Genomic DNA, 27946 nt, shown 5'->3' with positions numbered 1-27946 from the left:
TGATTTAGGAGGCAATGGGGAGTCAGCAGAGACCTCCGCCTGTGGGAGGACGTCCGAGTTCACCTCACCTCTTCTAGAAGTCATCTCATTCTATGAATCAGTATTGTGTTGTATTAGGATAGCTGACACTTTCAGGTCACAATTACACATAGCCGGGTATTTACAGAAACGGATAATCCTGCCCCTCCGTTTTCAAAAAAGTTTCTGTTTATATGAACCCGCATAAATACGGCCCCGGATGCCATCATAACTACGCCAAACCTGTAGTCGGCAGTGTAACGAGAAGGATAAAGACATGCAAACCAATACTGCAAACCATACTGTGGCGTTTGACAACCTAAAACTCCGTTGGACCTAGTTCACACGCAAACACAAAAACGGAGTTTTCAGAAATCTCCACTTTGGCAGGAGTTTTTGGAAACAATCTTTTTCTGTGATAAAACCTCCGTTTTTGTGTAAATGAAATGAAATATACGCGTTTTTCCATCGTGTAAACGGGGTCTCAGTGGTCGCAGACAGATTAGCAGTCGGCATCACGCTGAAGTGGACATTTGTTTTTTAAAGAGAGACGATACATTACCCAATAAGTATTCATTTAGTTCTATGTACTGATATCCAAGATGAGCGCTCTCACAGTCGGGTCATCAGGTCCATGTTGAGGTGCTGCCTTGACATTCATGTCACGCCGTATGCTGGTACTTGTCAAAACAACTTATCACACAATTCACACGGGGAAGACAGGCTACATGGTTTTAGCAAAAATCCCATTAAAATATGATGGATGGACAATTCTGTTTTGCAGTGGCATTGAAACATGTTATCTAGTCATTCGTTCAAGGTCTCTAATAACAGGACACAATAAACAGTGGATCATTTTGACCTGTATGAAGGTTAATATCAACGTATTAATATAATCTATTCATATTAATGTGATTGTTCTTGGCCATGACCCTAAAACAGGCTTTTGGAATAGTATATTTGATACAAGTGAAATAATATCCCATGGAAATAATCAAGTGCAAAAAGAAAACTTGAGTGCGGTTTTGGAAAAGCTCCGTTAATGTTTTCTATGAACATAGTAATACTGATATTAATGTGTCTGCATAATGTACAGATCTGTGTGTAACTGATATCTGCAGCGGGCTGCTAATGTCAGCCACAGACCTTCCGATGTTTGTCGTAAAGCTCTTGTTTTGTGACGGAAGCGTTTAACAGAAAGCTTACAGCGTTGGTTTCAGTGTTTCAATCACAGTCATTTGGAGAAATAAACTAACCTCCATGTGCCACAGTTGGCTGAAAGAACGTCTGCTCCCTTAACTTTTGTATTTTCAATTATCCTTTAGATTGGACCTTTTCCCTCGCATACCTTTGTATAATTGTGTTTCACCCAAACTAAGCATTATGGAATGACACTGAGTTTCCAAAAAGCGGCGGAAAACTGTGGGAGTTAAGTTCTAAACCCTGAGCATGGAACACCTATTAGCTCCACTCCATTGGGCAAATGGGTCTGTTTACTCCGAGTCCTTGAAGGGCTGTGCTTGTGAGCTCCTAGCTGCTGGAACACATCCCATGGTCACGTTGGCTTTCGTTGCCATGGTATCGCAGGCAGGCGGGCAAGTCATTTCTGCACATCCGACCCATCCAACTCACTCTTGGCGAAATGCATGAGTGACAGCTTCGACGTGACAGCATGGACTCAGAGACTTAAGGATGCATAGACCAATAGTGCATAAACCAAAAAATAACCCCCCCCCCATACCCAAAGGCCTGTAAGAATCATTTATTTATGTGTTGGTTCTGCTCCTTCATAGATGCTTTGTGAATGATTCATGAGTTAATTCATACAGTAAATAAGAAAAGGTGAAACACTCCGTCCAAACATCGAGAGCTTAGCCAAATAATAAACCATGCCTGTGCTAACCTCTGCTTTGCTCATAAAGGATTCATGGATTATTTGAACAAAGCATCATTAAATTCAGATGCGGAGGTTTGCTGAAAGTTGGCATCTAATTTGAGGCAAAATTGCCTTTTTTTTTGTGTACGCCTCACATTTAAAGGCACATTAGCATGAAGAAATAGCTGGCAAAATTTGCCCTTTAGATTGTTGGGAAAGGACTTTGAAGGAGTTTCAGTCTCCCTCTTCTCATTAGTACTGACTGTGATTCTGTGTTAAATCAGTCGGGTTTCGCAGTGAAGGATGAGAAAATGTATTCAGATCCAACTGAATTACAGAGTAGTCCTGGAAAATTGGGGTTGAAGACGGATGCCTTTGATCAGTTCTGTGTATATATAACTATGGTCTGATTTAAAAGCCAAATTCAGGGAATAGTGCAAAACATCATGGTCATTTGGGATTATGTCTCTCTTTGTTTCCTGCGTGGAAGTCAAGGGAAGATGTACAGGTAAACACTGGTTTTATTTGAATACACTTACACAAGCGTTTTCACGAGAGTTTGACATATTGTTGACTAACATTTTGTTGATATGAGTTATTTCAGCAGCACCTGATGAATAGTAACTAAAGCACCGTTCAGAAAGCCACACGTATAACTATGGACCTAGAGAACCACAAGTCAGCTCACATGGGTTTGCAGTGTGGCGCTTTAGGGAGGACAGTTTCAGACATGTTCTTTCTTCTTTTCTCTCTTTAATCGGGACCTCCTGTGGAGCTCTGGAGCAAGACTTCACCTCACAGAAAAACAAGCAGCGAGGACATCAGAACCACCCTTTTTGGCATCCTTGTGTGAGAAACAACAACCGACCATCAGTCATCTGTCCGGTTTTTCAAAAAATCTGTTGTGGGTCCAGACACAAAGCCCTGCGTGCTCCTCCTTCAGCGAGCCTCGTTTTAAAAAAGGCCCGAGGAAAAATGAGCCATAATAGTTTCCCCTTAAACATGCAGTTAATGGGGAGGCATTGTGTCAGCGTTCATTTGTAATCATTACGTGTATTTGCATGAGTAACGAGACAGACGTACAACAGGTGAGGGAGCGGCTCACGTTGCAGATGATGAACGTGCAGCTCGACATCTCTGATTACAAACCATTAAAGGCGAAGGAGGCCGTTTGCAGTCGATTGCATCCATCATCAGCATGAACTCCTGCCGCCGCGAGCCAGAGACACCTCGGCGCCGACGTCAGGAACCAACAGTATACAAACACACACAAATAATCCATACTCATCTAAATACTAACAAGCTCGAGGTTTAATGTCAGCAGTCGTTTGCTTTAAGATGGTAATTCGTTGATGCTGCCTGAACATTTGTTTGACTGCTTCCCGATACGTGTCGCATTAGGGGACAATCTAATAATGAATGTTAGTACATCGGGACATAATGATGAGGAAGGTATGGTGGGATCAGTGGGACGCAGATACTCACGGTTACTGCATGTTACTACAAGAAACTGCTGATTAAACCTCATAAGAGCAAATATTGGGATGCAACAAAAAAGATTATCCGTCGTAATCAATGTGCAGTGAAATGAATCTTTACTCATTTCCAACGGAATTAAAACGATATAAAATATGTCAGCAAACACGATGAATGTCACACATTAGAAAGTGTTACAACAAGTCGCTCTGTTTGGGATGTAAGGATCTGTAAATCGCCCGCTGCTCACACACCTTACGCCAAATGTACCACTTTGGTTTTGTTCGAGTGAAAACGTTTGTTCTCTGATTTCAACCGAATCGTCTGCAGATGTTGGAGTCCAGATGCACTGCCGTATGCTTTTGGTGCCGGTGCCCCGCTCCCCATTCAGAGGTGTCTGCAAGCGACACGTCGGCTCTACCGAGATACCTGCTAATGCTTTAGCGTCTTTGTTTTCCTCACACAATAGCTATTGTGATGGCAAATCCATGCAATACTGCCAGAATATATGTGTGTGTGTGTGTGTGTGTGTGAGTGTGTGAGTGTGTGTGTTATCGCAGACACTACGGCATCATCAAATATTTATCCAAATCTCTGCTGAGAAGAGCCAGCTGCTGTGCTGCTCTATTCAAACGCTTTTGAATCCTTGAAACGAGAACTTTTCCGCCCAAAGGGTCTCGGAAACTTCCCCCTCTCGCTGGCATGAGAGGTAATTGAATAACCTGTATGTGTCAAAGACATTTGATTAATCACCCAGGGGCAGCGGGTATGCAGGCAGAAGCGTCTCCTGATTGGAACGTCTGAGGTTTGATGCTGAATGCAGCCGTCTCACGTGAAACCTGAGTGAAAGTCGGTGCGCGCTGCTTGTGGTGAAACGCACGCATTTGTTTGCCGGAGCCAATGCAGCAATTTAAATGACTCTGTTTTCGTATCCTAATTGAGTTGCTTTGAAATGTCTTCGAAAAGCAATCATAGCTTTTCTATTCACGACGACGCGCTATATTCTGCAGCGTAGTAAACGACAAAAAGAAGATCGATTTCGGACACTCGTATGAATATGCATCGGGATGACGGCGCACTCGCTCTCGATGTAATACATAGTTGTGGGTACTTGCACACAAATATATGCATGAAGTGTTCATGTGCAATGTCGGAGCTGTGGGTGAAAGGCAGAATATAAAACTGCTCTGGAGCTGCGATGTTTCAAGGTCATGCGCCACTTTCTAGGTATGAATAGTCAATGCGTTCTATTCATATGAAGCAGTATGTATGCATGTGTCAGGAATGTGGAAATGACATTATGCAATATGTCTCTTGGTTTTCCCTTTATGCATTCCTAGTTGAGGTCAGGTAAAGGTGTCTCTCCTGGTTGCCACGGCAGTAAGACACTTGACATTGTATGTTCGCTGATTGCTTTTATTTTAATATATATAGACACCAACGCAGGTATAGTTCACCCTCACCCTTAAAACGCACAAAGGCCTCACAGAGTGGAAGTCGAACACCTGAGTTTCCTTATTAGAGATCTGAGTCAACTTCATCAGAAAGGTCAAGTCACCGACTCCTTGACATTAAAAAATCTGTTTGGTTTTGAATATGTGGAGGAAAAGGCCGCGGCCACACAGATTTTCTTTAAGAAAGGAATAACGTCTTGGATGGATAAACCTCAAACAGTGGCGGAGCAAAACAAAAGTTAATCTCAAAAAGAATGGATTGCACATAAATGGAATCGAAATTGCATGTGTCGTTTTAAAGAAGCATTATTCGGCGGCCATTGGCTCTTGGTTGTAATGAGAGCTAAATAAAGTGGTACTTTGGCCATCGGCATTGGAACGAGCCTGAGGGACTGATGAGCACGCCGCCGTGTAGCCGTGTGAAGTGTCCGTCTCCAAACAGCTACCTGCCGGGAAAGGGAAGCGTGACCCACCAGGCATGTGACCAGTTATTTCTGCCAGGATGAAAAAAAGAGGCTTTTCGCGATTAGTCCACAAAGGCGCACAGGCCTGTGGAGAGACGGAGCTACATAGACAGATGGTTTATACAGGGGGGACACGAGGGGTCTTTTTTATTCTGGCAAAGAAAATGTCAGCTGTGAACCACAAACCAATCCTCTCGCCCCCCTCCGTACAAGAATGGGGGGGGGGGGGGGGCGAGAGGATCCCAGCCACCCAGTGTGCAATTACTAATGGATAAATAAAGACCGCGGATGCCAGATGTCTTTCTTTTTTATATCTGCGAAAAGATTTTGTTTACTACGGCTCGTCACAAAGGGGCACGACATTCATTTAAAATTTAAAAGCAATTCCTCAACTAAAATCAATCAGGGATTGAGGTTAATTTGCATATTGCATATTCCCACTGTGTAACGTGTAGTGTTTACAGGACGCGCGGTTAAAGATTGAGCCGCTGGTAGAAATGTTCATGGACCTGCAGCAGGAACGAACCCCACCACGGGATGCTAGTTTTGCAAACGGATGCTAATGGCCTAACAAAATCTATTATTATTGTGCTGCATAATGCTGTAATCGAGCACAATAACACATGCGTACCACATACCTCACCGTTCTAAATGTAGGCTGTAACATTCTGTAGATAAAGACTAAAATAAATAGTTATTTTCAGCTGCAAAACAAAATGTGTGAATGCGGTCTCTTAAGTTGATGATTCAACCCTCTGCAATAGAATATTCATCTTCCAATCATGCACACCCTCAAAATATGGGATAATGTAGTCAAAGCTGTGGTCAAAGCAGTGAGTAAACAAATGTAGTGGAGTCATTGGAGTTTTCCAATTATTTAAATATTCAGGAAATGTAATTACTAGAAGCTGTGTTTTGAGATTCTTTTCTTCTGTAAAAGTAATAACATTGTATTAATATTAGCAGCCACTGGGACTTTCTTCATGCATGACCAATTCATCACCAGCAAGAGCGTACCATAGAATGGTGAGAAAAGAATTACAATGTTATCTCACATTGAACATATTGGTCTGACAATCTGATCTGATGACATTCATTAGCTGCACAGAAACTGGAAAGGAATTGGGCAAAGTCATTTGGCTTTTTGGTCCAAAAGCGACAAAAGGAAGGATCTTTAGCAAAAGTGGAAAAGAGTCAGAGACATTAAAAACACAAGGGAACCCTTTTTGTCACTTTTCTTAAGGAAATGACAAATTCTTACCAAGAACGTTTTATATTACTGTGTATTACTGTGTATGCAATGCAGATTGAGCTGAAACTGAAGTGACATTATCTGAAGGCCTAATTGTTAACGAAACGTAAAGGACATTAATTTCCTCGATCTTCCTCATCCATTTCTTTTTAGTCCCTCTCATTATGTTACGGCGAATGCACTGTAGGAAAGCCTCCTACATAATCAGGAGTTTCCCTCAATATTCATTTAGATTTTGAGATGAAGACAGATTTTGAGTAAAGCCCCCACCACTGCTTCAGCCGTCATCAATCCTCATTAAATATTGTTCCTAAGACAGATTGACACCATCACTTGTGTAATTCCGTGATGCTGCGTGATACCCGCAAGAAGTATTTAGGAATCAACCTCTGCCTTGTCATGTAATGTGTGGTGGGCATTAAAACAAAAGAGCCATGTAGAATAACCAGATTCAGAGACGCCTTTCAGACGCCTTCACTTCATGGTCTTATTTTGACAGGCGCTATCATTTGTCATACAGGGCTTTCATGCAGACAGTGGGGACGCGTTTCCTGTTGTCGTCCAGTGACTGAAGCGTTAGTGCATTATGATTCACCAAAGCACACGGATGAGCGCCCGCCCGCTGCATGCTAGCGTGAGCGCTAGTTGATGTGAGCGATGGCTTATAGCTGCATGATAATGAGGTGGAGAGGCGATACGGACACGGCGTCCTCGTGGGCATTAAGAGACGCTTCTCTGCACGAGCAGAAGTGCTCTGCCTAATGGCTTCATTTCATCATGAGTAAAACGCTTTAATTGGGTGACGTACAGAGAGATGGCCGGAGAAAAAGGCAGGTGACATCTTTTCGGTGCACGGTGTGTGTTGAAGGCAGATCAGACTTCAGAGAGAATACACGAGTGTTGTTTTTTGCATGACTGTGGTTGTTGTACACACATGCATAGTGATGTGTGGATGAAGAGCATTCTAGCTAATGGGAACCGCCTCATGCATATTATAACCCCAACGAGTAAAAAGATGACCCTTCGACATGCTTTTCTTCACATCAGCACCCCTAAGGAAAGAATAAATGGCAGTTTTTGGCAGTGTTCATTTCTGAAGCACACGTTTAGAACAACTTTTCTTGGGCTTTTTTTTGTCACATCTGAAAAGACACACACGTGATTCTGAATGGAAATTTTAGTCATCGATTTTTACCTTTGAATTCAAGAGCGGGATCTTTTTTTCTGTTCACCATCCGCATCAGAAAAAAAAGCCAGTGAAGGAGCGACAGTGTGGCCCAGCTGACGACATGGACAAACCACACACGTTATGAAAGGATCCTGAAGTCACCGGCGCCACGCCGCCTCCCCGTGGGTTTTATGAACACGGAGCGCGTCATCGACAGAAAAACAGAGGTCTGTAGGCTGCAGGATATTTATGCTACAGCAACCAGTAAAGCCCCCGAAAACCCACGGAAACAGCGTCCAGCCATCCGTGAGGGGATTGCAGCCTCAAACTTCCCCTAAAATCAATTGCAGACGGGGCCTTCATGGTGCATTCAGGTGTACCTCGTATACTTTGAGACACTCGAGCTGTTTTTTCCCGCCTGCTGTGGATCTGCCTTTTGTTGTTCAAGAATCTCACCTGATGCCATGTGCTCTTTCTTTCTAACGGTGGATTTACAAATGTGAATGTTAGTCGTAGTGATGATGCAATCATTATCACTACGACTAACATTTACATTTTTACTAACCTGATAGACTACCAATGGTATAGTTAATTGTCCAATAACTTCGAATTGCATTTGGATACTAAAAGCAGAGTCCAATGGCTCCATGGATGTGGAGAGTGGCGACAGACATCACTTTAAATCAGTGCAGATGCAGGTGTTTCTAACTGCTATGGCATCATATCAATTGGGCTTTTTTATTTTGAGTTGCGTTCATTGAGCTCATTTAGGTTCAAGGTATTTTAAAGACCAAATCACTGTGACATCCGGTATTCAGATTGCTCCTTTAGTCTACTTCTGCAATATAGAAGAAATAATTCTCGTAAATTGGGCGTATCATGGCAGATGTTAAGACATTGAGTGTGTTGAACAGTTTTTTTACCGACAACCTCTTCCTATAATGACTTTCATGTCTTCCTCAGTCATACTTGATTTATTGTTATTGTAGTCAAATGCCACATTTAAATGACAGACTTTCATGCACAGACTATTGCTACAATGCTACGAATGACAAATCAGAATAACGTTTTCCATAGTTTTTGGATTGCAAGAAGCCTCATGGCCTTTTGTTATAAATAACACTTGTTGCTGACAGTTGTATCCTTACATGTGACCACCAGCGACTCAGCCGGTTAGACGCCTTCGTTCTCACCCAAAGGTCAGTTGCTTGGCAGCCTGCTACATAATTAATGGAAATTCACTAGATGTAGTCGAGGAAACGTGTGTCGGTAGGAAAAGGCTGTTTTTACCGATCCTGATTGGAGTAAATAAATGACACACTCCGTTGCCTCTTACGGCATTTTAAAGCCTCATCATGCGTGCAGTGCACTCATGCCACAGTTTGAGCTCACTTAAGAGATGTTCCTCACAACGTTTGTGCAGAAATCCTGCGTCTGTGGTAAAAACCAGCAGTGCTTTGTTGTATTTATTTGGACTTTGTTTGGGCACGGTTAAGTTTTTCCACTCTTGGATGGAATCTGTATCGTAGACGTTTTGTTTAATGAAAGTTAATGGTGTCAGATCCTTATCTGTTTGGATTGGGTGATGTTGTCCCTTGGAGGGGGGGGGGGTTGCTGTATCGTGCCGTATTGTCTGTTTGTAAATCATTAAGGGACAGCTGTTTCAAACACGGAACCAGAATGACCTCACAACCCGGCACACAGCAAAGACACGTATGACACATTGGGTGTGCAGGTAACTGGAGCCGTCCGTTCATTGTCAGAGTAGAACGACATTTCTCCTGTTGGATAGAGTTTCACTCGGCTCCGCCTGCGGCTGCATGACGTTTTGGCCATTTTGCAAAAATGTTCCCGGTGCATAAAATAATTGGAGGAACACAACCGAGGGGGAGAAGTGGTAAATGTTTGTATATATTTGACAACTTGAGTTTGTTCCTTCAGACAGTGACGAAAGCTAAATATTTGGTGGATGGGCTCAGGTCACCTAAAATGATTCCATCGATAATTACGCCTTTGATGTGCATGCGGCGATCGCACGATGCACTCCGTGATCACATTACATGATGAAGAGAGACTCAAACAGACACCTGCTCTGCTCAGCTTGGCATGAAAAGAAAAACGCCCAGGTGCTCTTTGTGTCGCTCTTCCTGGTTATATGTGTGTGTGTGTGTGTGGTGCCGCTTGGCACCAGTGGCCTACAAGCTAGCGACCTATTTTCCTCCGTGTTGAACGACGTGGACATTTGAACGCCCACACAGAGGAAGAGAGAGAGACATGTTCCTCTGCTTTTATTCAAACCCGTGGATTAATTACCCTGAACCTAAACCTGATCCCGCGCTGTGAGCGAGACACTTTGGCATCACCCTGATCAATAATGCATTTTTCTGTCTCTCCTTTTAATTTGCACGCAGGCCCCACACGCTGACATTATCATCTCCCTAGAAAAGTGCAGTAGACACCTGATACCCAGAGTGCAACACTCTACCCAATCCCCACCCCTGTGCCATGCTCTATACACCCCCCCACCCCCGACCGCTGTTGCTCACTTGCAAATTGATTCTCTCTTAATGTACTGTATGGGAAAAAAAATCCACAGCAGCAGAAGATACAGGCGAGTTGGATTAGTTCTTGGGTTTGTTCGCATTTGTTCCTGCCTGGGTTTGAAGTGTAGACACTCCATTTCCAGGGAAGGATCTTATTTGGGGAAAAGCTCAGGTTTAAGGAGCGGCACGGGGGCCGACCGAGTGGTCGGTTAGCACTGCGCTACGTGCTAACAAGAGGATCGGTTGGCAGCGAGGTCAGACTCGCGTGGAGGGAGGTAGGTCACCTGATCTCGTGTGATTTATCTGCTGTGTTTGCTCCTCCATTGAAAGGAGAGGAGACTCTTGGTAAAGCGTGTGGTTTTCTTGAGAAACCTAATTGATGTGCCACTCTCTAATGTTGACCAGGAGTCTCCTGACCTCCTGACCTCGTCGTCTAGAGCTGGACTGCATCAGTGTGCTTTAGCAGATGAGTTGTTATTGGTGATCTGTGGAGTACAACGGCATGGCAGATACAGTCTTTGGTTGATGCAGGCGGGCTGTACCCAGGTGTGATGGTTGCCAGTGTTTTAGTTATTGTTTTTGACACATTAACGGAAGTTGAATAGCACCATTGTGTGCGATGGGATTTTTAAAAAAAGGACTGAGAAACTCCATAGTGCTGCGTGTGTCAAAAGTTCCCAAAAAACGTCTTGGTTCGGTACATGATGTGATATATTGGAAGGGATTTTAGTGCAGCTAAATGCAGTAGTTGTGGTCTAAAGTGTGAATATTTGCACTCAGCATAAGCATATAAAGATATTCAGATTGACGTTGTAATCTAAACTCCAATTCAGGATGAAATGACACAGTTAGAAAATGATCATATACTGCGAGGCAGTAACCGCTGTCCTAGCATGTAAATATGATAATTTAAGGTCAGCTCCTCTGTGTGTGTGTTTGTGTGTGTGTGTGCGCTAAATACAGTCTGCTTTGTAGTCACCCATTTTCACCCACCCCATTAAATCCTCACCCTTGACTTCCACGTATTGTTCTCTTCATACGAGGGCTGGAATGCTGCAACAAAGACGCACTTCTGAACTATTTTTTGCACTGGTAACTGGTGTGATTTGTCAGTGCACCTTTGGAGAGATCCAACAAACCAACTAACATCATTAGTGCTGAGGAGAATGCTGAGTCAATTAACCAGCTGCCTGACTTCTGGCAACGCTTCCGCTAACATGCCTATGTGTACTCCAGCGTCGGATCTCGACTAAGTGCAATGGAGAACGATTTTAATCCTTTATTAGGTCTCATACTTGTATTGTGAGAGAGAAGGTGGAAATAGATTACATAATACATTATTAAATTAACATCAACCTTATGACACCACTTGCTGCCAAATAATAGCAATCAGGCAGGAGGAGGGAAATTATATTAGAGCTGTTCTTCCCGCCCCCGTGCCATCTCTAACACACGTGGTGTTAAGATTTCATTAAAAGCAAAAACTTTTTTCTGTCTTGTTTGATGTCTATTTTCTCTGCTAGAGAACATTTCGAGGACAACTCCTAACATGCGCACTGCTGTAATACTGTGCTCCAGGTCGTCAACGCCATCCGACGATTCCTGTAATGTCTTCCAAAAAGCTTTTTCCAATTTTCACAGTGGCGCCAGCGATCAGTGCGTCTGCACGAGCCCCCGCGGGGAGGAACCCTTTAGGCAACAAAAGTACTTTGTTTTAGTTTGGTTGAAATACATTTTTTTTTACTCAGAGTTAGTTGACAGGTTTAAGAACAACATTTTCTGTTAGTGTTTCTAGTTTTTCAACATTGCAATATAGTTTTATGCTGGTGAAAAAAATAAAATATGAGTCAATAAGAGAATGTGTGACCCTGTTTAAGTCTTTATCTCCAATAACAAGATACCATGTGTTATTTATTCTACTGACACCAACCGCGTGGTGGTATATGTAATGCGGACTAATGAAAACACACGTGGCTGTTGCCTTAAACTGGAGGCGTCGTGAGTCCACACAGTTTATAAAACATACCGCATTCCAAAAAAAAAGCCATTTCCACGTGGACATGAAGCCAGCGAGCAGGGGGAGTGAGTAATGTACCCTTGTAGCTCAATCTCTGCGCCGCCCGATGGAGAAATGTAGCTTGGATGGCTCCCACCGTTCTCTCAGTCCCCACTTGTGACCTTTTTGGTCTCTCCTCCGCTTAGCGACTGCACTGATCCCGGAGCAGTCATCTGAGCGAGAGAAGAGCAGTAAAGAGATAGCCGCATAATGTGCTTCTTTCGTTTTCTGTCGTGGCACAGCAGAGGAGGTACTGGAGTTGAATTCGGTAGCGTCCAACAGATTGTAACTCAGCGTCTTTATTTATGAGTAAGATAATGGCCCTTAGACGGCTGGAAGCGTAGAAAAAGCAAGTTAACCTTCCCAAAGGTCACTTTACAGCATCTCATGGTTACGTTTACCTTCTGAAAGTTATACACTATAAAAAAACTACCTATAGAATCTACTCAATAATTGTGAATTTGCACCAGTTTTAACGCAGGCGCACGGTGAACTACAGATTAATCATCTTTGGGTGGATTTTATTATATTTTATCAGGCTGCAGTTTTGAAAAATAAGTAGTGTGAGTGAAAGGTACTTATAATTATACATTTGCTTGCTGATATACTTCCACTAATATTTAAACGGGTTACAATACCACCCTCCAAAATTATTTTTTACAGTGTACGTTATTTATTTTGCAAAAGCGTTGCATCTTTGAACAGAAACCCATTTAGATCTTTGGCCTTGATTATCGTACAAGTTCGTGCAGAATTAGCCAAATTTGAGCAATGCCTGGAGCACTGTAGCAAATCATTTGAAAGATCAACACTTGATGTAACATACTGGCTTGTAAATATTGTATCCCCTCAAAGTCACTTAGGGAATAAATAAGTCATGATAAAAAAATACCTCCAGCTGTATTTGACGCATAGCGTGCATACAGAATGAGGTCCTCGGGCCACTGGGTTGCAAAGGCACCACTGGAAACGTAGCGAGTGGTACAATATCCCTCCTTCCCCCTGGGATAATTGCTCCAGACATATTCTCTGACCTATCTCATGCCGTAAGAGGCGTAACAGTCAAGAGATTGACTCTTCAAAGTTCATGAATGGTGGTTTGATTATCTTTCACACGCTGATACTGAATTAATCTCAATTCATTGTGGATGGAATGCACACACACACACACACACACACACACACCGTGGTTTTGGGCTTGTTGAGTGTTGCACACACGTACACACACGCACACAAACCAGACACATGTAGTCTTCATTATTCACTGTAAGACATGTCTGTACGTTTTGGATTGAAATCTGCAGGGATTGTCTGTGTAAATGAGGTCTCACTGGAAGCCCACAGACAGATTTTAATTACCTTTCCTTTTTATTTTACATTCTCTTTCATTACATTTTCCCGCCTAGAATCTTAAGAATTACTCCACATTGGTTTTTCTTCGCTCTACTTTCGTCAAGAACGCTTTCTGTTTTTTCCAGTTGGATACTTTCACCTTGTACTGTTGGCTGCTTTGATGGAGGGATGAGTGACAGAGAGTGCAAGGTGTTTTTTGAGATTGGATGTGGCATGACACTGATAAGAACTGCACTTTGCAGTTGTGTCATTTGTTAAAATAAGCTGATGGCAGAGAAGCAAACATCAATCTAACATTTGCCGTGCTAGGCTTTGACACAGCGTAATTAAAGCTGCATAAAACCTGCAGGCTCGGATGCTGAAATGTGACATTTTTTAAACATGCTTGTCAAAAACTCTCTCTCTCCGTCTATATACTGTAAATACTGTGCACATATTATATATAGACGATTTTTGTCTACCTAAACAACATGCCTGTGGGAGCAAAGTATGTTGCTTTTATGTGAGGGAACGTGCTAATGCAACGGAGAGTGAAACCAATATATTTCTGCCGTAATGTGTTCAGCTGTATACGTAAACCAAATGAAGCATCACTATTGATCGTCACTTCCTTGGATTCCAGTGTTTGGGAATGAGAGCGAGAGACTTCCCATATCGGCTGACACGGCTCATTGTTCACCATGGACTAATAAAAGGCTTCACTACTGCCGTTATGCATTATCTCTGGCTAGTGACTGAAGACAAGCCTCACAGATGGAGGCCATTTCACATTTAAACAATAACAGATGGAGGGCGTCACTTACTGAATTACCTCAGCAGACATAAACCTGCATGTTATATCGTTTCAAATAGCTTGGATGGCGTCATGTGTGTTTCATACACAGCTATGCATGTGCAGTACATTCATACATGTCTGCCTACAGAGCACAAATACAGATCAGAAAGAGATGCTTCGCTAAGGATGAAGCCTCTTGCCAAAGGCCTCGGCGAGAGCACGTCGGGCATAACCTTGTGGAGCGAAGTGTGATCAACAGAAAAAAATAGTTATTCAAGATAACAAACTGTACCCTTTACTCAAATGGTGGAGTCCATCGTAATAAAATATCAACCCTTTATCTGCATTTACCTTTGTCCTACTGCCCCCACCAAATCTAACAGCGTCCACACAGGAGCCAAGTCATTGCCTGCGCTAGGGGCGGGGCCTGCAGGTAGATCGTTCCACCTTGCAGTCGGAAGATCGGCGGTATCTGCGTTCCGATCCTCGGTTCCTCTGGTCTGCAGGTCAAAGTGTCGGCAGACGCTTAGGTGTCACTTAACTCCGAATTGCTCCCACAGAGTTGTTTGTCAGCGAACGGGATTCTATTCACTGAATCATCAAAATAAGGAGTTTTGTGGAATGAAGGGAGCCAGGTGGCGAGAGCTCAGGTTCTTAGCTTCGATATCACAACGGTGTCCTTCAGCAAGACCACCTGCACACCCCACCCCCCCCACACAGGTTCTCAATATAGGTTAAATGGTCTGTAATGAGTAGTCTTAACTCATTTTGACCCTCTCCTCAGAGAGCCGTGACCCACCCTGCAGATGAAATCTTGACCTTTCTCCTTCTCCCTTCAGTAGATAGATAGGCAGTGGAATCCTTTAATCATGAACTGCAATTTGAAGAAGAAGAAAGACCAATGAAGTCGAACCAGTGCCGCAGAATCGAGGATCACGCACTCCGCTTCTCTATGGCCACGTCCATGCACCCTCGGTCACGTGTGATAGATTAGTGATTTTTTGTATGTGATCTCTACATGCAGTAATGCTGACCAACTCATCCCTCAGCATCCTTTGGCCAGCAGCACCGCTCCTTCACGTTGTATCTGCAGATTGTCTTTTTAGTGCTGGTTCATTTGTTGTACTAAATAACGATGTGCCCATTTGAAATGAGTGGAAACCTTGTGGATGGAAATGTGTTTGTGAACAGAAACATATAGAACTGTAAGGTAAACAGGCTTGGCTGTGCAGAGATATACATATTTAAGATCCACAGAGAGAAAGACAGAGATGGACAATTTCAGAATACTTACGTGATTCTCAATCCCAGCATGCCTCGGCCTGCCACCGCCATGACAGATGCTCCGAAATTGAATATAGATTTCAGTGCGCAAGGCAGGCGTGCCTGATGAATCTCAATTTGCTGCTGTCCATATTTCATAGTCACCACAGTGGGAAGTGAAGGGGAGGCAGTGACAGCGCTCTGGCCACACCTGTCAAACTGTCAGTGGGCTACCGTGGAATCTCCATCCGCACTTCACAAAAGGCCGTATTTATTCCGCGCTAAGTCATGCCCTACATGTTTTTATCACCGAAATTGACATCCGTAAGTAGGACGAAAGGAACGAGAAAAAACATACTTCATTTGAATTTCTAAAGAAAAAGAAGCCCACGTGGTGACAAGAAGATGTGTACAGTAGCTCGAGGGTGGAACAAATGTCGAGAGCTTCCTGAGGGGGGCGGAGGTGCCCTGGCTGCTGTGTACCTGTCAGTCTATTCATAGCTGGGATTGAAGTAGATATAAAATGACTGAATCCTATTGTTTTGCTGCGGAATTCTCCTGTGGAGGATTTCTGCCTTTCAAAGTCTCACCACTCTGCCTCAAATTTTAAATAAACATAAAAGTGTTTTTCCATATGAATTTCACTGCATTACACACTGTCCCACACATTGCAGTTTACATCCAAGTCTATGATGCATTATATACATAATACTGTATTATCTACATGCATAAATATTCATAATCCATCCATCCATCCATCTTCAACCGCTTATCCGGGGTCGGGTCGCGGGGGCAACGGCTCCAGCAGGGGACCCCAAACTTCCCTTTCCCGGGCCACATCTACCAGCTCTGACTGGGGGATCCCAAGGCGTTCCCAGGCCAGTGCAGAGATATAATCTCTCCACCTAGTCCTGGGTCTTCCCCGGGGCCTCTTCCCAGCTGGCCGTGCCTGAAACACCTCCCTAGGGAGGCGCCCAGGGGGCATCCTCACCAGATGCCCAAACCACCTCAACTGGCTCCTTTCGACGCAAAGGAGCAGCGGCTCTACTCCGAGCTCCTCGCGAATGGCTGAGCTTCTCACCCTATCCCTAAGGGAGACGCCAGCCACTCTCCTGAGGAAACCCATTTCGGCCGCTTGTACCCGTGACCTAGTTCTTTCGGTCATGACCCATCCTTCATGACCATAGGTGAGGGTAGGAACGAAGATTGACCGGTAGATCGAGAGCTTTGCCTTCCGGCTCAGCTCTCTTTTCGTCACAACGGAATAAATATTCATAATGATTCCTAAAAAATAATCTTAACACATTATAATGTTATATACATATCTTGCATATTATGAATATGTATAGGTTCTTATATGTTGTAAAACCATTTAATCATAATCAAATTTGTAAAGTTTAAAAATTAGAGCTTTTGAATTTATAATACAATCTAATACAGTTGATTATGAAGGCGTATAATACTTGACCTTACAAGACTTAATACAATTATTTAGTAATGTGCTATGTTTATTGTCTTTAGGCATTACGGCTCTTCACCAGTGTGTATATCTATGATTATACATTTCTACAAGCTTTCAGGAGAGTATAAAAAAAATCAACCTAGTTAGAACCCACATTACTTAAATACTATTAAATAATGCATCTAAGGGACTACGCGATGCCAGCCTTCCCTAGATGCTACTAATCAGAAATGAGTTATGTAACCAAATGTAGGCTAAAGCACAGAAAGCCACAAGAAATGTAGCACATTACGCAACATAATAAGCTCAGGGAAAAGGAACAGAGCACGAAACCCACCACCACGCATGTTGGGGATGCAATAAAGAGGAAACTCCAGAATAGCAGCTCAATTATCATTTCTGTGTTTTCCATCTATTTGGGCCGTGCTTCTCGCTCAGACATGTGGTTGTGAATGGAGGAGCTGCAGCGCGAGCCAGACATCCTACAGGCACATGGCCACCGCGTGGATACCTGAAGTAAATGGTTTACAGGATCTTCAGCATTTTAAAATCATTTTACAAGCGTAGTAATATGACAATGACAAAGACAAAATAAAGACAATGCCAAATATTTTGCAGATCTAATTAAAATTTCACAAACTGTTTTATCAACAATTAAATTGGGCCATCAATTAAGTGTACATGTGTTTAACTGCTGTATTAATTATTTTTATGCATCTATAATTTAATCAACAATAATTAAACCCACAACTAATCCGCAGTAGTTGAGCTACACGCTCCATGCATCACTATCATATCATCATCAACCTATCATACCTGCAATCCAGCCACCCACACCACACCTGTCTGTCAACGTAACGCACAGGAAGAACTGTTACTAAATACCTGCTTACATCTTTATTGTAACACGATGGTTACCCACACCCTAACCCTAACCCATTGAAATGAATTGAACATGCACAATGGCACAAATTTAAACCAATGTTCAAGAAGAGATATTAAAGAAGTGATGTGCATCTTACACAGCTGTAGTTATCTTTGTAGTAATTTCAAGCCCCGAGCACAGTGGACTCAAGTATATTTTTGAATTGAATGTCCGAGCAATAAACTCATAACTCCTCACATTTCCTCACGCCGCTGTAGAGTTCATTACGCTCGATTCCAATGTAGCGTCACACTGAAAGTACCACACAGACGCTCAAAAGGCTGCGAATGATGCTGACAAAGAGAAACAAAGTGTCGCTATCGTTCAGTTATTTTATGCAGCAGAAAATTAAAAGTTGCTCTTTTGCCACTGCTCTCTTCTCTCCTTTAACCGCAATTTGACCATTCGACTAGACAGAATTGATTTAGTTTTTACCCTCCTTAAAATATGCCTTTGTAGTAAATGGCGTGACGCCACCGGGGGAACAGCTTCCTCCCCCGTAATTGGAGTAGACGTGCTACATGTGTCTGTATGTGTTGCCGCATCTCATTAGGGCCGGGTACGGGCCACTGAGCCGTCTAAGGAGATCCGATAGGGAGCATGTGCTGGTGCAGTTCCCTCCGCCAGAAACGCAGGCTCTCCGCTCGCGGGACTCACGCCGAGGCCCTCGGAGCCAAGGCCAGTCAGGACGGATCCACTTGATGCGAGGGCCCCCGAGGAGCCGACTGTCAAAATGAACGCAGCGAGACGCGGGAATACAATCCGTGTGTGTGTGTGTGTGTGTGTGCGCGCATCTGCACACGCGCCGCGATGGTAACAAATTGAAAGACAAGAAGATACGTGAGCACATTCGTGGCGGCGCACGGATCGCTCTGCGAGGTGCCGGAGTCAATTACGCAGACAGCCGTAACCTTTGATTTGTTTTACCAGTTTTTGCCGCATTCATTGTGTTACGTCTTTCATTACTCATTTCTCTGGTGAGCCTTGTGTTACTCTCTTTCACACACAAAGGAAAGCAAAGCACACTTGAGTTGTTTCAATATGCTCCTTTTTACACAAAAATAGATACCGTAAAAAGGAAATGGGATTTGGCTATTATCTTTATCAATCATATTCTTTTGAATATAGGTCTGATAGTCGTTAGATATGTGATGTTTTTCTTTATTTAAATGTTCTTGTTGATGTAAAGCCACAGTATTACTGCTTTTGTGGACAACAGGTCCGTAAAAAAAAAAAAGAAAATCTGTCAAACTGACCATCAAAGATGAAGTGTTTACCCAGAAGGCTGTTTGTTTTCACACAACGTCTCGATAGGCCTCAAAAGCTGCTTGAGAGCTCTCCAGCTGTCCTGCACATGATTAAGATTGTCCACAACATGTGAAATATCAAGTAACGTTCAAGTTGACATTTTGCTGTTTGGCTTATCGACACCGGTAGTAGAAATAGTAATTATAAAAGCATGGATTTATAGTCTGTACTGGTCGCCGTTGATGGTCGAGAGAGGAAAGAGGCGAGGTCGATCTTACAGCTTCAGTGTCTGAATGAGCGGCGTCGCTCCCATCAATCACCGACGGCTACTGGTAGGCATCGGTGATTGGTTATTGATTTCGCGAAACAACATTAGGGCCAAAAATGGATTTGCAAAAAGCCGCCGATCATATTGACTGTGTGGGGAGCTCATCGATTTAATGTTAGCACAGGTACTTAGCTCCTGGTTGGCTCACAGCAAGACTCTCACAATCCATTTTCTGCGCGCACCCTGTTGGGAGGAAAGTTGGATGCAAAAGTCGGTAATTTCATTCATTAGGGAACAACAGCCCACTTAAGCTCAAACTCCATTTTCAACTTGGTATAATAGTCACAAACAAGCCATTGGACAACGATAAATGTACACTACCTACTACTTGCAAGAATAAAACAGGAACTTTTTAAACTTTTTGAAAAACATCATTTCGAGTAAAAGAGCTGAAATCAGAGTTTAGTCGTAAGCGATTCTGTTTCATGAAACTCTATTTTCTTTTTTCCTTTATTGATTTTCCAGACATCCTAGAAAGAAAAATCATATCATGCTGCAATGTGAAACTGTATGTACTCAGTCTTTGGTATATTATCTCTTTTGTTTTTATTGCAAACTGAATATTGGAGATTCCAAAATACATGGCGGGATCTCAGCCATCAATCAATATTCTGTTTTGACATCGATTGAATGTTTGCTACCGAACAAATAAAGAAGAGGTTATGTAACAAGCGGCTGATGGACTTAAATCATCATGCAGTTGGAACATGTGAATCCATGTCTACGTGGGCGTGTGGGAGTGATGGATGTAATTTAATGACTCACATTAAGTAACCCGAGGGCCTCGCTCTCACATCTTCAATTCCTTTACTCTTTTTTTCTACCTTCACCGAAGCAGACCAACTTCTTAATTGGCATAACAATATGATTAATTGCCTTCTTGTGATTGGGCCCACTGAGTTTTACTCTGTGAAGAAGTATAAATCAGGCGTGTATTTACAAGCAATCAAATGTTCACCATTGAGAGGAACATATAAAACAGCCAGCTGTGCAAAGTAATTGCTTCTGCTCTATCAGCTGCGTATCAGTTGGAAGGAAAGACATTTGGATCGGAATGATGAGTTATTTTGGCATGTGGAGGAATTTTTGGCATTTTCGGCTCAACATTAGAATAAAAAACATCACATTGTATGTGGGAGTGGCGTGTTTTCCCCATCAAAAACACATTACAGTTAAAAAAAAAAAAAGCGATGGCTTTGTTCCAGGATTCTTCTAATGTCGGAGATCCTCACCTCTTGAGTTAATTTTAGTTCTCTGTAAACGAATACTTGCTGTATTCCGTATTCTGTATACCTGCCGAAACATATTTATATTTTTTCTCTTTCTCGGCTGATTAGTGAAGAGAGAAAAAAATCTTTTCCCCAATCTGCCCCTCAACATACTACCAAGAAAAGCACCAATTATCCAGAATTTGACTGTTGTAGTTAAGACAAAAACAGTGATTAACTCTGATGTCTGTGGCGGCATCCAGGTGCTCGTGCACATTAAGGCACTTTATGGTCACATAATGAAGGAGAGACGCTATTGTCTTGATTGGTGTGAATCTTGATTCCAGGTGGCGAATGGCTAATGAATCCTTACAATTCAAGGCCACGCTTGAGGCAGGCGGGGGAATTGGTGACACCACAGTAAGAGACATTTCCACTCAAGGTTATGAAATTCTACAGTGTTTTTCAGTTTGAGCCAGTATCAACTTTATTTTCCAAGCACAACGAATACACCTCTCGTAACGTTGCAACATCGACGTCCAACTCGCAGAGCATGGGGGCAGAATCGCAGAGGACGACACTTCTTCCACGCTTCTATCTGGCGATTGTTAAAATGTTTCTGCCGGCTACAGATTAAAGGCCAGGTGGGTCTATAGAATCGTTTTGAACACACGTAACTGTTCTCCATCCATCCAGTAGTTGGTATTGCCATCAACCGTTGGGCATCAAAATCAGGCTAAAAATCTGGGCAAAGTCGGAGCTCCTTTTAGGATGCATCACTTGTGTCTGATATTGTCAGATAGCGTCACAGTGTGGGTTTGTTTCTAGTTTTATTTTGTAGTTTCGTTGTACCTGGGTTAGTGTCACCTGCCGTGTCCCTAATTGTTTCCACTGGTGTCCAACAAGTTTCCCGGTGGATTTAAACCACGTGTGTCTCGTGTCGGTTCATTGAATGTGTTTCTATGTCGGTGAGTTCATGTTCGTGCGTCTTCCTGGTCTGCATTTTCCCTCTAGGCTTTTTTCATTTGTGTATTAATAAAGTATTTTTGTTAGGGGGGGGGTGTCCTGGACTCTCCCCGTGACAGATACAAATACATTCAATGAAGGAATCTTTCATTCTGGAACGTCGAACGCATCCGACTCATCTACCAAACCAAAGGGGATTATTATGAACAACATCTAAACCCTTCAATAGTCTGTGGCCATTGTGACTAAACAAGGGGATCCAACAGATACATGATCAAAAACGGGAAAGCTGTTTTCCTCCAACTCTTAATGGCGTACTAATAGCACAAGGTGTCAAAAAGTATTTATTTTTCTTTTTTTTTTAATCTCTCTGCCTTTGGACTTGGAGGAGATAAGGGCATCCTCTCTCTCTCTCTCTCTCTCTCTCTCTCTCTCTCTCTCTCTCTCTCTCTCTCTCATGGCTGCATTACCAATTCTGGGACGCCTTTCGCATAATGACCATCCACTGTGTTTGCTCCTGCAGACTGGATAAGGGGACTCATTATAGTGGAGAGCAGCAGGCGGGGGCCATTGTGCGTCGCGTAGGTCGCACTCTTTGCCAGGGACCGGGGAAAGATCTGGGTTTTCTGAAAGAAATAATAAGAACACGGACTCTGCACATTACTGCCATTGTAGGCGTAGAACTGATGTAAAAAACGTAACCTAATATGTATAAATATTGTAGCGTATGATTTACTTCATGTAGTTGAAAAATAAATATTCTTCACTAATTAGCCGTTACTCTTCGTTTGCATCGCTTTCCTCACAATTGATCAGATTACATAAAAAGCGGTTGTTAAAAGGGACAACAAAAAGAATCAAGGACTAGAAGGAATAGATCGATTTGGAGCTAGACTTTCACTGGTATGTGCTCAGCGTTTCTGCCTTAAACTCCTTCTAATTTCAAACCATTGTGGTTCCAACATCGAGGTTTTTGATCGTGATCTTCGCGGTCAGATTCTCTTTCGGCTCACTGGCCATTATCTTTTTTATTTCTAATTCTTTCCTCCCCTCTCCCTCTAGACAGAAGAGCCACAATAAGGAAGAAGCGAACAGGCCATGGCCGAGGGGATGATTGCTTCTCAAAGTGGTAAGCAGCAGACATTTGCAGTCTCTTAGCTGTTCTTCTCCACACACTTGTGTGTTCATTTCAGATGGTTTTCTTGCTTTTGAGTCACCCCTGCTGCCTTTATTTTACAGAGCAATGGACAAATAACATAACCGTAAAAAAACTAAAACCGCAAAAGACTGTGCTCTCTGGCCAGGGTGACGTGATTATGATTAACAACCCCAGAACCGATACCTGAACCTCAGCATGTGGCTCCCATCCAACTGCTTACTTCTTTTTCCCTTATCCCTGCAACACACACTCCTTTCTTCACTTATGGCCAGTGCGCAGTGGACACATTCTACATATCACTTTATTATTCCTCCAACCGAGGAGCCTCTTTGAGCTTCAAGGTATACACCTCTGTGACACTGATTCTGTTCAAGACGTGCAGCTTTCATTGGTTTTATATGCTCCTGATTTTCAGTGTTGAGTCTGTGTCGCCCTGTCACAACCTCTCTGACACACGAATCACTGCTGAATAATGACTTGACCCTTCATCAGTGAGGCCAGAACAAGGCGGAGAAAACAACAGCATGTGTGCAATCTGAGCCAAAAGGGTTCACACTCAGCACATTCAGCGTCTTTAAAAGGAACAAAGCATCCATGAACTCCTCACGGGTTATAAAGAAACTCCTTTAGTACCTGCAAAATGCGGCACGTAATGTGTATTTCTCTTCATGGGGGTCGTGTAGGCAATAATGGGAAGTCATTCTCTGAAAATCTGTGATTATTTCATGCTCAGTCAAAGGTATCATCTCATTGAGTTTGGAATTTTTTATTTCAAAACATGTGGATCTACAGTATGTGTGATATTTGAAAGGTGAACAGGTTTTCCAAATCAGGGAACAATAGTTATGTGATCTGCTGTCAATACGATACGACCAGCTTCCTTCGTGCAACCGCCCGACCTCGTCTTTGTCTTTGTGAAAGCTGATCCCTCGTTGATTTCCGCTCTTAATGCCTCTTCAAATATCAAGACATGAAGGATACCAGTTGAAGGAAGGAAGCCATTACAGATGCATTTCAAACCCGTACACAACAGGAGTTTCAAATGTGTTGAATTCATCTGTCATGAGCCACAAATACTTGAGTGGGTGCCATTCAAAAGTTAGGACACATTTTCTCCTTCAATTCAACGAGAAAGTGAGGGAGCGTGTCCAAACCTCTGTCTGGTACCGTACGCTTGTGTTTGGGGCGGAGATAGAACGGAGGTGATCCTGTGTGAGAAGACGGAGGAGATGGGAGGCTGCACACAGAGCGTGTTGTTTCCTCAGTATCACATTAAATCTTAATCTCCCGGCTCCTCGTGGGAGGAGACAGCCGAGCATGGGATTGTGTTTTGCATCTAAATCAAGACCTCGCTTTCCTCCCGGAGGGGCTTTATTGAGATAAAGTTTGACGTGTCTGTTCACAGCTTCACATGGGTCTGCATGTACAGGCTGATCCTCCAGCTGCTGCTGTTTGTACTGAGGTCTCCTTAAATGCAGACGCCTCAGAAACTACAACATCTCTACTTAATTAAAAAGAAAGGAAGTTAGCAGAACTCCAAAGGGGCTGAGCAGTAGGTGAGTTATCATGACAGTTTTCTTTACAGCCAATGTCACAAGCTACAAGCAGACGTAATTGCACGTTACACTTTCTATTCTTCGCTAATTGTTGATTTACAATATGACTTTCTTCTAATATGGTTTCTACAATGGATTATATTAAAGTTGGGGGTCTATTTGTTCTTCAACTAACATTTCTCTCTAATGTCATGAAACTCAACATGTTTTCCATTAGCCCCATTAACTCACAACAAATATGTTATAATGATCCTATGAAATACAGGATTGGTCATTATCATAGAACTTTTAAAATAGGGGGGGTATTGTCTAAAAACAAGCCTGTAGTAGTGTTTAAAAAGTTAATTCAAGGAGCACTTTCTTAGAAAGTTCTTTCTGCAGGGACGATCTACTTGCTCTTGAAGAACTCTTTAGAAGCTGCGCAGAAAACGTGTGACAGCTTTTAATTCTGGTCGAGACGTGAATTTTATGTATTTCTCCAGTGAAACTGGACGGTGCAGCACTGTCGTTTGCAGACAGAAGACAGGATTTGATTTACTTTCTATTTGTTGTTGTTTTTTCCTCTACGATGGAGTGCTAACATCAATTGGATTTGGTATTATTAGATCTGGCTGCTCACTTGGAGATATGAAAGGGAGAAATAATCTGTGTGGAAGAGGACGGCTCTGACAGCACGTTGAGGCCTAATGGAAGGCTGCTGTTTGAAAGGGAGAACGCGGTGAGGACCAGCGTGCAGAGCAGAGTCTGCTCACTGCCGATACAGAACACACACGGACGCTCAATACGCTCCATTCCACCCAGGTCTCATTTATTATGGATATGATTTTTGCTTGTTCCTTTTTTCTCCCAGTGCTGCTCCTTTCTTGTCAGCCTCTTGATTTAAGGATAATGTAATTATTCTTGCTAATGTAGTCTCTCATGTTTGGTTCAACCCCAGTTCCTTGTGTTGAACCAAACTATTATTATTTCTTCCTTTTAAATTTAAAGACCCAATAACGAATCAAACCATAAACTCAAGTATATAATGAATTTTAGCAGTTGGTAAGAGTTAAAGGTGAATAAGTAAGTAATCAGGTGTTTAAACACTCTCCCTGTGCCGTAATGTCAAATCAATTTTCAGATTCCAGGGAAGATTTGCCGTTTTTTTGAAGAAATCTGTCATCTCTTCTTGTTTAGTGTGGCGAAGCTTCCATTATCCTCTAACACTGTCCTCAAAACGCTATTATGGACTGATTACGGAACGCCAGAAGTGATCAGAATTTTTAGCCTTGATTAGAGAATATTTGCCCTTTTTTTTTCTTTTTAAACTGTCAGGAATGATCAATAGGAGACGAGGTCGGCTAAGTGAGTGAGCGTGACTGGGAGCGCCGTCATCTTCTCTGTGGAGCAGCAGCACTCATCTGCGAGGGAACGTATTAACATGCTGCCACGCCGCCCTCCCCCGTGCCCCCAGATGGGACTCATTCAGGTCTCTCACAAAAACACATGCGGGAAGGGATCTTAATTGTCAGTCTCAATATCCCCAAAGCCATAATTAAGAAGGAGCCGGCAGAAGGACGCATGCTCCTGTGTCTCGGTGAGATGGATCGTCTCGTATCGGGAAGGTCGCGGTTTCAATTGGCGAAACTTTCAACGGGTCCGGCACCAACGTGGAACATTAAACTGAAAGTAGGACTTTTTGTCTGAGAATGCAAAGCTTTGAATTATGCAAATAAACCCCCAAAACAACTTCGGTCTCTTGTTCAGGCGTACCACTAGAGTCACGTGACCTTTGGCTGTCAGTGCACGCGGCGTGTAATCGCTTCCTTTTCTGTTTAGGAGTCGTATGTTTGTTGGGCTGAAGTCGGAGCTGAGGAGAGGGGGGCGTTGAGCCCACGAAGGAAAACACTGTGATTATCGAGCCCACGCAAAGCTTAGAGGGACATTCCACTGTGACATTTGGCCATTTGTAGATGTGTGGATGGTATGAAGATACATTACGTGAGACAATTTTTATTTCACATTTTTCTTTAGGAGTTCAAAAACTTTAATTATGAATAGCATTCTGTATTTTATCCACACAGCCAACTCATAATAACTAAACCCGCCACCTTCCTTTTGTGCACAACCAGTCCAGAGGCTGGATCCATTGATTCTTTTTCATGTCTTTTCATTTTTGTATTTGGACACATCTGGCAAAGGTTATCAGGAAATTTGTGCTGCCTCTGCACCGGCCTCATGAATGTAAACTGATATTCATGACGGAGCGGGCAGCTAGTCAGCAGCCGGTACGGGCAAGTAACCTTTGACGATACCACAGTTAAATAAGGGAGCCAGAGCCGGGTCCTTTATTAGATATTCCTGTAAAAGGCCCCGTCCTCTCACATAGCGCACAATTATTGCAAACTGTAATAACAGAGTGCATTGTGGGAAATCAAAGGCTGCACTCCTCGTGTTTGTTTGTGTTTTTCTGTTGTTTTTCCTACAGGAAGTGCGAGGCCTCTAATTACCTCTTGCAGGGGGGGGAAGCCGGCGTCTTGGTCGACAGACTGTGAGCGGCTATCGCCAGCTCAACCTCCATATTTAATTTATGTGTGCTCTATTATTTATGGATGCCGTGGTCCGTGTGTATGTGGGGGCTTTATGCAAACTTTGAGTGTCTGCAGTGTTTGTGAGTTTTAGACAAAGCAAGAAAAAATATCGAGTGTGAAGCAGAAGAAGTGCATAAACATGCACATCACACATTTCCCTCACAAATGCACTCGGATGTCGATCTATAGTACACAAACATGTATATACTAAACTAACAGTAGAAGAATAGTTGGTTCATCTCCTACATTTAAACAGAACTTACTTAAGTCACTCTGAGACGGAATGCATGTTAATGGGATATGAGGCACAAAGGCGGCATACGCACACCAGTACGCTCTCACCAGTACACTCTCACCCGTACCCTCTCACCAGTATCCCAGTACACTCTCACCAGTACCCCAGTACGCTCTCACCAGTACGCTCTCAACAGTACGCTCACACCAGTACCCTCTCACCAGTATCCCAGTACACTCTCACCAGTACCCCAGTACTCTCTCACCAGTACCCTTTCACCAGTACCCTCTCACCAGTACCCTCTCACCAGTACACTCTCACCAGTACGCTCTCACCAGTACCCCAGTACGCCCTCACCAGTACGCTCTCACCAGTACCCCAGTACTCTCTCACCAGTACCCTTTCACCAGTACCCTCTCACCAGTACGCTCTCACCAGTACGCTCTCACCAGTACTCTCTCACCAGTACCCCAGTACGCCTTCACCAGTACGCTCTCACCAGTACCCCAGTACGCCCTCACCAGTACCCTCTCACCAGTACCCCAGTACGCCCTCACCAGTACCCTCTCACCAGTACCCTTACACAAGTAC

General features: G+C 43.2%; 1 protein-coding gene across 1 annotated transcript in view; it reads left to right on the top strand.

Moving 5' to 3' along the window:
- Positions 1 to 27946, top strand: part of lingo2 (leucine rich repeat and Ig domain containing 2) — a 137914-nt gene that overhangs the window by 57867 nt on the left and 52101 nt on the right. The window contains exon 4 of the mRNA XM_040174578.2: positions 22898 to 22964. The gene's annotated coding sequence lies outside the window, so the exon portion shown is untranslated. The remainder of the gene's footprint in view (positions 1 to 22897; positions 22965 to 27946) is intronic.

The sequence above is a fragment of the Gasterosteus aculeatus genome, chromosome 4 (genome assembly GCF_964276395.1).
Source record: "Gasterosteus aculeatus chromosome 4, fGasAcu3.hap1.1, whole genome shotgun sequence".
NCBI classification, from domain to species: domain Eukaryota; kingdom Metazoa; phylum Chordata; class Actinopteri; order Perciformes; family Gasterosteidae; genus Gasterosteus; species Gasterosteus aculeatus.
Note: the sequence above shows the minus strand (reverse complement) of the source record. Positions and strands in the feature narration are given on the sequence as shown.